This window comes from Panthera onca, chromosome A2 (genome assembly GCF_046562875.1).
Source record: "Panthera onca isolate mPanOnc1 chromosome A2, mPanOnc1 haplotype 2, whole genome shotgun sequence".
Lineage (NCBI taxonomy): Eukaryota > Metazoa > Chordata > Mammalia > Carnivora > Felidae > Panthera > Panthera onca.
In genome coordinates, this window is record NC_138340.1 from 123,780,393 (window position 1) to 123,792,425 (window position 12,033).

The following is a 12,033-nucleotide window of genomic DNA, read 5'->3' on the forward strand; positions in this document are numbered from 1 at the left end:
TCAGATGCTTAACTGACTGAGCCACGCAGGCACCCCACAAAGTTAGTTTTTTAAAAAAAAATTTTTTTTAACGTTTATTTATTTTTGAGACAGAGAGACAGAGCATGAACGGGGGAGGGTCAGAGAGAGAGAGACACAGAATCTGAAACAGGCTCCAGGTTCTGAGCTGTCAGCACAGAGCCCGACGCGGGGCTTGAACTCACTGACCGCGAGATCATGACCTGAGCCGAAGTCAGCCGCTTAACCGACTGAGCCACCCAGGTGCCCCACAAAGTTAGTTTTTAAAATGAACATGGATAGGGGTACCTGGGTGGCTCAGTTGGTTAAGTGAATGACTTGATCTTATGGTCTTGAGTTCAAGTCCCCCCCCCCCCCGCTCCCCCCCCCCTTTGCACTCTTTGCTGGGTGTGATGCCTATTAAAAAAAACCAACGTGCATGTCCTGATAATAAAGAAATACAATGGTAGTATAATTCATTATTTAGAAACGTAAAGTTTCCTTCTTACAGTTTACAGCAACTTCTTATAGTTCTCCCACGTGAAAGGTGAGGGTACTCAGTAACTCAGTCATTTGAAAAGTGGAGTCCCTGGTCCCAGCTTGTGTGTAAAGCCCCTGCTACTAGTGTGATTCCACATGTTTGAGCACATCTAGTCAATGTTTGTGGTGAGCTTTCTAGGATCCTGACAGTATCAGGGCCCATGGAACCTCCTGAGCAAGAACCCACCCATAGGTCATAGGCATCAGGCACCCAAGTTTGGCCAGCAGCAAAGTCACCTCAGGAGGGAAGGAATAATTCCAGTCATTTGGTTGGTGTGAGCCACTCAGATTCATCTTTGGTATGCACCATGGAGTTGTCTGAACTCTGGAGAGTGCCAGAAGCTGTGAAGATACAAAGGTGGAGGAAAGAGCTAATAAGAATTTCAAAAAATGTTCATTTATTCATTTATCAAACAGTTAATTAGACCTGCTATGTAAATAATGTTCTGAGTGTAGGGGAGAAAGCAATCTTTGCCTTTGTGAAGCTTATATAAGAAAAATGTTGAATTGACAATTACCCACATATTAAAATTTCAATTATGATCTGTTCTATGGAGATATATGGGGGTATCTATTCTGATGGTGGTATAGGAAGTCTTCCCAGGGAAAGGGGCATATCAACAGAGGCTTAAAGGATTTGTAGGAAGTGGTGGAGCAAAGAAAGGAAAGCATCCCAAGAGGCAGAAGAACAACCTGTGGAAAAGAGGCTTCATGTACAGAAGAAACTGAGAGAGAAGGCCAGTGTGGGGCTGGAGGCTGGGGAGCAAGAAGAGCCATGAAATGAGACTGGAGAGGTAGACAGGATGAGATTGTCCAGGTCTTTTAGACCTTGGGAAGGACCTGGATCTCAAAGTAAGTATGGTAGGAAGGTAATGAAGAAAATAAAATTCGAAGAAGTGATTATCATATTTGAATTTTAGACATTTCTCTAGCTACCATCTGGTACCACACTGCGTGATGCTACACATATTCTGTAGGTGTTGATGTGCCAAATCTGCCTTTATGACATTCATTCATTCCAGAAACATTTATTTGGACTGCTAAATCCTATATTCATGTTCAAACTTTGGGTCAAGAGTCATTAGAGGATTGTGAAATCAATTTAGGGAGTTGCCAGTGATATTGTAAACTATGAAATAAAACAGAAAAGAATAGAAAGAAATATCAGAGTGCATCATACATAAATAAGTTAGGTATTATCTTTCAAAATTAATTTTGCTCTATGAGTGAAAGCAAAAAGTTGAGCAATTAGCTCAACAAATAATTGGTCTTGGGGGGCGCCTGGGTGGCTCAGTTGGTTAAGCGTCTGACTTCGGTTCAGGTCACGATCTGGTGGTCCGTGAGTTCGAGCCCCGCATCGGGCTCTGTGCTGACAGCTCGGAGCCTGGAGCCTGTTTCAGATTCTGTGTCTCCCTCTCTCTGACCCTCCCCCATTCATGCTCTGTCTCTCTCTGTCTCAAAAATAAAATAAATGTTAAAAAAAAAATTAAAAAAAAATAATTGGTCTTGGTGATGGATATAGTTCTTCATGTCTCTAACATGTATGAGGTTTAAAAAATAATATCTGGGGGCACCTGGGTGGCTCAGCTGGCTAAGCGTCCGACTTCGGCTCAGGTCATGATCTCACAGCTTGTGAGCTCAAGCCCTGGGTTGGGCTCTGTGCTGACAGCTCAGAGCCTGGAGCCTGCTTTATGTTCTATGTCTCCTTGTCTCTCTGCCCCTCCTCCACTCATGTTGTCTCTCTCTCTCAAAAATAAATAAACAGTAAAAAAATTTAAAAAATAATGTCTGTTGGGTGGGCAGTTCTGCTTTGGGTTGGCTTGATGGATCCCAGCTCTGCGGGGCTTGGTTGGTCTAAGGTGACATCACTTACTTATGTGTCTAGTGGGGCAGTGGAGATGACTGACAACATGTTTCTCATCATTCAGCAGGCTTCTACAGGTCATTCACAAAGAGGTGGTGGCAGTATTTCCAAGAGAAGCATGAGAGGGAGAAGCACTTTTTGTGGCTTTGCTTGCATGTTTACTAATGTCTCATTGACCAAAGCAAGTCACGTTCAGATTTAAGGGTAGACCTGCAAATTCATATTGTAAAGAAATGAGCAAAAATGCAAAAAAAACCCTACAGCTATTTTTGTAAACTATCACACTCATTAAGAAGAATTATGGCACCAGCTGCTGAAAATAAACTTTTCATGCTACAAATGATAAATTACCTTAGCTTTCCCAGCAAATAGTATTCTTTCTACCATCCTATGTTGTCACTGAAATAGGTTGAATTTGGATATCACAAGCTTTCAGAAGCTTCTCCTGTCACAGGGAATATGTATTAAAAAAAAATTAAGCAGTTACATGGGGGCACCTGGATGGCTCAGTCGGTTAAGTGTCTGACTCTTGAGCCTACTCCCATGGTTTGCAGGATTGAGCCCTGAGTTGGGTTCTGTGCTGATAGCATGGAGTCTGCTTGGGATTCTCTCTCCCTTTCTTTCTGCCCGTCCCCCACCCGTGCTTGCTCTCTCTCTCTCTCTCTCTCTCAAAATAAATAAACATTAAAAAATTAGGCAGTTACATATCCTAGCAGGTTGAAATATAAATTACTAATTCAAGATAATTTTCATTTAATTATTTTACATTATTTTATTCTATTATTTAATGTTTTTATTTATTTTTTTGAGAGAGAGAGAGAGAGGGAGAGAGAGATAGAGTGTGAGCGGGGAAAGGGGCAGAGAGAGAGAGGTAGACACAGAATCCGAAGCAGGCTCCAGGCTCTGAGCTGTCAGCACAGAGCCTGACATGGGGCTCGAACCCACAAGCTGTGAGATCATGACCTGAGCTGAAGTCAGACACTTAACTGTCTGAGCCACCCAGGCGCCCCTTATTCTATTATTTAAAAAAAAACTTTTATTCTGGGGCACCTGGGTGGCTCAGTTGATCACGTGTTCAACTCTTGGTTTCTGTTCAGGTCACGATCTCACAATTTCTGGGGTTTGAGCCCCGCATCAGGCTCTGTGCTGGCAGCCTGGAGCTTCCTTGGGATGCTCTCTCCTTCCCTCTCTCTGCCTCTGTCAAATAAATAAACTTAAAACAAAAAAAGAAAACTTTTATTCTAATTATAAAGTTAATGCATGCCATTGAATGAGTAATGGAAAACAATGAACATACAAAGGAAAAATCAAATCACTCCTAAACCCATTGTGTGGCCACAGTAAAGGTTTTTGTGAAAATTCCAACATTTTTCTTATGTTTTTCTTTTCAAAAATAATATCAAATTGCATACATCTTTTACACTTTTTCTCACATTATGAACACTCAAGCCAAACGTTCAATAATTTGAATTTTAATAGTGGAATAGAATTTCATCATAATTTGCCTAAGCTCCTATTATTGTCAATCCAAGTAATTTCCATTTTTATTAAAAAAATTTCTTTGAAGTAAGCTCCACGCCCAACATGGGGCTTGAACTCACTCATGATCAAGAATCAGACGCTCTACCAACTGAGACAGTCAGGTGCCCCCCCGTTTCTTTTTTTTAATAACAAATGTTGTGATGGTTTAATAATATCAAAATATTAAAAATTAATGATCTTGATGATTTTCATGAAATTCTTTTAAGAACTGTAATAACTTAGAATTATATTTTCTAGTCAGAATGTGAAAAACAGGTATGGTGAAAAACAGGAAATTTAAAGCCTAAGAAAAAATCCAGTGGAAAAAACAATAAGTTTCAAGGTTGGTGACTTTTAGGGTATTACACCTATAGTGATTTTGATAGCAAAGATACAAGTTTGAGAAATTGGCATAATTCTTATGTTCAGTTGTAAAATTGAACATATATATACCTATATTCCCGGTAATCCACTCCAGGGAATAGGCTACAGAGAATAGCTCGTGTGATCAGGGAATAGGTACAAATAACCTCATAGTAGCACTGTTTCTACTAGGAAAAAATAAACACCTGAAAATTGTTTAAAGGCTCCACCACTTTGACGATTTTGATCTTTAGCCCCGTCTTCCTCTTCAGGGCGAATTTATGTACTGGGCCAGCACCACCTCAGCCATCAGGGCTCACACAATGGCGCTCACTTCTTCGGCCACTTTGGCCACCGCTGCTAAATTCAAGGTTTGGGCCTCTTGAGCCTCAGGGCGGGAAAAGTACCGGATCCCAGAGGCTCGGAAGCGCGTGCCCGCGTAGAAGCCCTGACACTCCGCCCCATCTGCCGGAGCTTCGCCCCCTAGGAAAGCCCCACCCCCGAGTGCTGACACACGGGACGGGAAGGCGTGGAGGGGGTGTGGCCTGCGTCCGCAGCAGAGTCGAAGGCTGGTCTTCCTCAGAGCCTAAGTCTGAGGAACAGTCAAAAGACGCAAAAAGGAGTGGTATTAATTATCCCTCTGCTAATGAGGACCAGGGAGTGGTTCACTCCAGCCCCGTCCGGTAGAAATCTGATTCCAACCACTACCCACGCAGACAAAGTCTTTCGCCTTCCACCTCAGCCACTCTGGACTACAGCCCCCAGAAGGCATCGGAGCTGAACCATCCGACTTGCGCAGCGGCGTTCGTTGTAAAGTGCTATGACAACAGGGCGAAGATGGCTTGGAGTTAGGCAGGAGTGGGGAGGTGTCCCTTCCGCCGTTGCTGTCCTTTATCTTCTACATCCCGCTGACTGCCTCCCTCACCATTTCCTCCTCTTTGTGAGAAGCGGGACTTGCCGTTGTTCTGGCCTGCCTGGACTCTTCCAAGAGATTGATGCCGTTTTCCCCGCTTGTCTCTGGGCTTGACACAGAAAGGATGCAGGTTTACTCCTCGTGGGTGTCACTCCAACTCTGTGGAGGTGGTGGTGCTGCCTGGTGAGGCTCTCTCTCTCTCTGCCTGGGACGTGGAACAGGTTGGAGCGGGGAAACGACCCTGGCGGGCATTCTTAAAGGGAGATCTGCAGAGAGTTGCAGGAAAGGTGGAGCAGGACCCACCTGATTCGGCACCAGGTAAGAGTGTGTCTGGAATTAAACACTGGGAGAGTGAATGCCCTTTCTGTGTTTCGTTTTGGGGGCAAGATTGATCCCTGATGCCATGTAATGGTTTGAGGGGATATTGGATGAGAGGTTTCTTAAGAAGGATGTTTGCGTTAAAAATAAGACAAAGCGCAAGTACGACACAATGTGTGTGAGATTTATGGACATTTAAGAGAAAGGGTGACAAGAAATTTTAAAGATTCCAGTCAGGAATGTCACGTGGTGCGCAAGCAGCCTCCTCCCCTGGCACTTCAACAGGTCTTGGGAGCAAATGGTCAAAGCAGTTCTCAGCCTATGACTGAAGTAGGATACATGTACTAATACCCTTTAATTCTTCTTGCAATAGGATTATTGCTTCTCCTTCTCTGTGTATTGCAGACCACAGCAGTTTAGATGACCTGAGCTGATTTTTATCAGCATCTCCTTTCTCCAATCCAGTCCTGCAACTGACTTGAATTTCCTGGAGAGATTCATAGTTTTTCCTTTTTTCTTTTTTCCATCTCACTTAAACTTTGAACATGAAACCATATCACACACACACACAACTTGAAGATGCTAGGGGAAAACTATGGGGTTTCACTAAAATCTGCCAGCATTTAGAGTGGGATAGATTTTCTAACTTGTTAGAAATATGTAAATAGAATAATTGCTGAGATTTGTGTGTGTGTGTGTGTGTGTGTGTGTGTGTGTGTGTGTGTGAATAGACCTAACCCTTATTTAAAAGAATTAAAAAAAGCTTTTCATTTTGCAAATAATTTATAAGTTATTTATTAGAGTTTAAGGAATTTTCCATTTTGTGTAGCTGTGTGTAATTGCTCTTAAGTTGCAACTACACACTTATGTTTGTGGTACAATTTCTTGATGGAAATATTCACTGAGGGGGAAAAATCCAATATCAATAGTATATAGTATTATTTATTGATTTTTAATGTTTACTTTTGAGAGAGAGAGAGAGAGACAGAGAGTGAGCAGGGGAGGGGCAGAGAGAGGAGGAGACACGGAATCTGAAGCAGGCTCCAGGCTCTGAGCTGTCAGCACAGACCCCACGCGGGGCCCAAACCCACAAACTGTGAGATCATGACCTGAGCCGAAGTTGGACTTTTAACCGACTGAGCCACCCAGGAGGCCCTATATAGTATTTTTTAATCTTTTAAACCTTTTGATGTATGTATCAAATCTCATCCCTCAGAATAAAGACTTTCAAATATTTTTCAAAAATTATTGAAACACGTGGAGTTATTATAAAACAACTCTGCCAACTAACATTTCAGTGAAAGGTTACTGTCAGTTTTTTTTTTTTTTTTTTTTTAAATTTTTTTTTTCAACGTTTTTTATTTATTTTTGGGACAGAGAGAGACAGAGCATGAACGGGGGAGGGGCAGAGAGAGAGGGAGACACAGAATCGGAAACAGGCTCCAGGCTCCGAGCCATCAGCCCAGAGCCTGACGCGGGGCTCGAACTCCCGGACCACGAGATCGTGACCTGGCTGAAGTCGGACGCTTAACCGACTGCGCCACCCAGGCGCCCCTACTGTCAGTTTTTTGAATATCCCATTTAAATATCCAGTCCAGAGGTTCAGACTGGCATTTGTAACTTTGTCTTGCTCAGGATACATTCCACTACCACCACCACCACTTCTATTACTACTACTAGGTTACTAGTGACATTTATCTGACATTTATTGAGTACATCCTATGGGTTGGGCATTGGGTAAGCAATTACATGTGTTAGGTCATTTTATCTTTCCGTTCCGCAGAACAGTTGGGAGACTAGAAGGTGAGGGACTTGTCCAAGGTCACTCTGCTAAAGTGTGAAATGAAAAAGGGAACCCAAATCTGTCTAACTCCCTTTCCTGTGTTTTGTCTTCTGTGCCTTTTATTGAAAATTCCAACACTGATCTCTTATATTATCTTCAAAAGCAGCATTCTTCTAATTCTACATACACTTGTCATCTTTCTTGCACTGAATGCCGTGATTCCTACTTTCCAAAATTTGAGGCAGCAGTAGCGTGACCTGGAGAAAGCAAAACTCCAAATACGAACAACAATAGTGTCAGTGTGCCTTCTAATTCCAGGATCTGCCTTCTTTCCACAGGATTCTTGGGGTTATTGTTGCAGTGATTGTTCTAGTCATCCTTCCTTATTGTAGGACTAGGCCAATCGGGTGTGAAAACATCCATATCTTAAAGAAAAACTAAATCTGAATAAATTTGGTGTGGAACATAACATATATATAAGCAAGTATTAAAAATTAAAAAAAGTGTCAAGTGATAAATATGGAAAAGCATTTCTGGAGTTGAGGGGATAGAGAGATTATTTTCTACTTATTATTCTAATAAGGCATAAGAAATCAATCTTTTGTGGCTCTTTATAGGTATGGACCTTTCAAAACCTTCAAATTATTGTTTTCTAGTCATCCTTTAAAAATTTAATTACGTGTATAAAATACTTTCCTGCAGTTTGAACTTGCAATGATTAGAGTTAATATTAACAGTATAGCTTTTTGGTCTTTGTGGAATAGTTGCACTTGTTTAGGGTTCTGGAGTAGACAGAATGGTTTTGGATGCTACTTGTTACTACTTACTAGTTGTGACCACTTGGGCAGGTTTCTTAATCTCTCCGTACCTGAGTAACAGTACCTACCTTCTGTTTTGAAGATTAAAAGAGAATACTTGTAAAGCACTTAGAACACTGCCTGAGACTTAGTAAATGATTAGTAAATGTTACCTATTTGGGAGAAGAGATAATAGCCATTGAAAATCTTATCTTTGGTTTTTGTTTTTCATTTACTTAAAAACAAAACCACTGAGGAGCTGGAAATCAACATTGAATGAAGAGTGGATAAAATGCAAATTCTTGTTTCCTATTTTTATTCAAGACAGTTAACTAAACCAAATAAGAAAATCAATTTATATATATTTAATTTTTTGTCATTCAGCATACTTTTTGTTTTTGTAGTAGAAAAACCAGGTTTCACAGCTGAAAAATGTCCCATGTTTCTTAGTTTCCTTCTTCCTAACCTGCCGGTAACTGACCTTCCCTGCCTACTACTTGCCTTAATATCTTAAAGTCAAGGCCTGTATCTCATTGAATTTGGAAAATGAATCAGAATTTTATTTATTTATTTATTTGTTTAGTAGGCTGCATCAGGCAGGTGCCCCTAGAATTTCATTTATGTCTTAATTTCTGGTTAATTTTTTTTTTTAAGTTTATTTATTTTGAGAGAGTGCGAGTGTGAGCAGGGTATGGAGAGAGAGAGAATTCCAGGCAGGCTCTGCACTGACAGTGCAAAACTTGAGCTCAAACCCATGAACTGTGAGATCATGACCTGAACCCAAATCAGGAGTTGGATGCTTAACCAAGTGAGACCCAGGCACCCTTGTAGTTAATTTTTCTTTCTCTTAATGGGGTGGGATGTCCTTCTAGGAGAAAGGGTAGGGTTTATTTTGCTAACCTTCTGAATTTAACTTGCTATCCTTTTGTTCTGCTGGAGTGGTAAATGGGGCCAGAATATGGGAATATCCTACTTTAAAAAAAGTGAAAGTTTATTATTTTTTATTATGGGATATTTTACACATAAGCAAAAGCATAAAGAATAGTATGTCTATCTTTATGATATGACCTCATATGTCTATCACCATTTATTCTTTTAAAAAAAATAATAGCTTTATTGGAAAATAATTTATAGGGCCCGGTGGAGAAAGGGGCGGCGGCGGTGGACCGCAGGCAGGAGCCCAAAGGGGGCCGTGAGAGGAGAGTCCCTTTCTGCCCGGGTAATTTACCAGATTAAATATGGTTGATGATGGTTCTGAACAAATACAGCTTTTATTTGAGGTATGCCATTTTGAAGACTGAGACCATGGAGTTTTATCCTTGAGGATAAAGGAAATATTTGCAAAAGTCTATTTTATATAGCAAAAATGTGAATCCTGAGACTGAATTCTCTAAAGGGCCTATACAACGTAATAGATGTTGGTGGAACCATTTACACCCAGTCAGCTTGAAGAGTCTCAAATGGACCCTACCACTGAGAAAACAAGATGGCAGTCCACTATGGGGAATTGAGGAAAATGGATTAATACAAGAGTGCTGTGATAATATACAACCAAGACAGGGTTCTTTTAACCTGGATTTCATGAAATGAATGAAGACATAGGTTTCTTACCCAGCACAAATGGACTTTCTAAAGACTTTTTGTATCATTAAAATAAGTACATTTTTGACATTTGGAGAAGAAAGATGGCACATTAACACAGATGATAGTTTGTATGCCTGGAACTTTTGGCAGTTTGATTTGTATGAGTATGACCTTGTGAAATGTTAACTTTAGTAAAATTTCTAACACTTAAAAAAAAGAAATATAATTTATAGAACATACAATTCACCAATATAATTTGGACAACTCAACGTTATTTTTGTATATTTTACTTTGTATATTCACAGATATGTGCAACCGTCACTTGCGCTGTAGCCAATTTTAGAATATTTTCATCACCTCAAAAAGAAAACTTGGCACTCTAGCTGCAACTCTCTTGTCCTTTATTTCCCACTGGAATTTATTTTCTTCCTGTATGGATTTGGCTATTCTGTACATTTTGTCTATCTATTTATTTATTTGTTTGTTTGCTTATTTATTTATTTTTAGTTGAAGTAGTATTAACATGCAGTACTTAGTTTCAGGTGTTTTCTATATATTTTACATAAATGGAATCACAAAAAAAATGGTCTTTAGTGACTGGCTTCTTTCTCTTGCATAATTTTTCAGGTTGTAGCATATATCAGTACTTTTTTTTTGTTGCTGAAGAGTATTCTATTTTATGGACATGCCAACTTTGTGTTCATATATTCATTAGTGGATAGACCTTTGGATCATTTCTACCTTTTGGATATTATGAATGATGCTACTATAAACATGCATGTATAAATTTTCATGTGGACATATGCTTTCATTTCTCTTGGACTGGAATTGCTGGATCATATGATTACTCTATGTTTAAGTGTTTGAGGAGCTGCCAGATCACTTTCCAAAGTGGTTGTACCTTATATTCCCAACAGCATTGTATGAGGACTTTGATTTCTCAACATCGTTGCCCAAACCTGTTTCTGTCTGACTTTTTGATTCTAGTCATCATAGTGGGAACAAAGTGGTATCTCACTGTAGTTTTGATACGCATTTCCCTGGTGGCTAATGATACTGAGCATCTTTTCTTGTGTCTGTTGGCCATTTGTATATCTGACTTGGAGAAATATATATTCATATCCTTTCCCCATTTTTAAATTGGGTTTCTGTCTTTTTATTATTGAGTCATAAAGAGTTCTTTTTATGTTACAGATAGGTATCTTTTATCAGAGATATGATTTGTATTTTCTCTTGTTCTATGGGTCATCTTTTCATTTTCTTATTTGTGTTCTTTGAAGTAAAAAGTTTCAACTCTTGGTGAAATCCCTTTATTTTTTCTTTTGTTACTTATGCTTTTGGTGTCAAACTTAAGAATCTATCACAATATCTGATATCATGAAGATTTACTTTTAAGTTTTCTTCTAAGAAGTCTTCTAGGAGTTTCTAAGAATTTTATAGTTTTAGCTGTGTATTAACATACATAAAGGTCTTTGATCCATTTTGAATAAAATTTTTTATATGGTTTTAGGTAAGAGTCCAACTTCATTCTTTCACATGTGGCTATCCAATAATAATCATTTGTTGCAATTTCTCATTGAATGGTCTTAGCATCCTTGTTGAAAATCAATTTACCATAGATGTGTAAGTTTATTTTCAGACTCTCCATTCTTTTCCATTTATCTGTATGTCTATCCTTATGCCAGTACTTACTGTCCTAATTACTATTGCTTTATAGTTAGGTTTTGAAATGGGGAAATCCTTCAACTTTGTTCTTCTTTTTGAAGATTGTTTTGGCTATTCTGAATTGCTGGCAATTCTATATGAATTTCAGAATAAGCTTGTCAATTTGTACGAAGAAGTCCTATGGGGATCTGATAAGGATTACAATGAATCTGTAGATCAGTTTGGGAAGTATTGCCATCTTAATAATGTTATGATTTCAGATCCACGAACACGGGATATTTTCCTGTTTATTTAGATCTCCTTTAGTTCTTTCAACTATATTTTATAATTTTCAAGGTATATGTTTTACACTTCCTTTGTTAAATTTATTCCTAGGTATTTTATTCTTTTGGGTGCTATTGTAAATGCAATTGATTTTTGTATATTAATATTATTGTGTCTTTCAACTTTACTTAACTTGTTTATTAGCTCTCATAGTTTTTTACTGAATTTCTTAGGATTTTCTATCTACCAGATCATGTCATCTGTGAGTAAAGATAGCTTTACTACTTCCTTTCCAATCTTGGAGCCTTTTAGTTCTTTTTCTTACCTAATTGCCTGACCTAAAACCTCTGGTACAATGTTGTTTTTTTTTGTTTTTGTTAATAGTGCCTTTTGTTTATTTCTCTTACAAGTTTAGTAGTAGCTG

The 12,033-nt window shown here is 39.1% G+C and overlaps 1 protein-coding gene across 5 annotated transcripts in view; it reads left to right on the forward strand.

The window, feature by feature from the left end:
* Positions 1–4,852: 4,852 nt before the first annotated feature.
* The window catches only part of BBS9 (Bardet-Biedl syndrome 9), a 441,850-nt gene continuing 434,669 nt past the window's right edge, over positions 4,853–12,033 (forward strand). For 2 of the 5 annotated variants that reach the window (XM_078440701.2, XM_078440705.2), the window contains exon 1: positions 4,855–5,516. The gene's annotated coding sequence lies outside the window, so the exon portion shown is untranslated. Of the gene's footprint in view, positions 5,517–12,033 lie in introns of all 5 variants that reach the window. The other 3 variants (XM_078440712.2, XM_078440700.2, XM_078440707.2) reach the window with 3 other exon arrangements.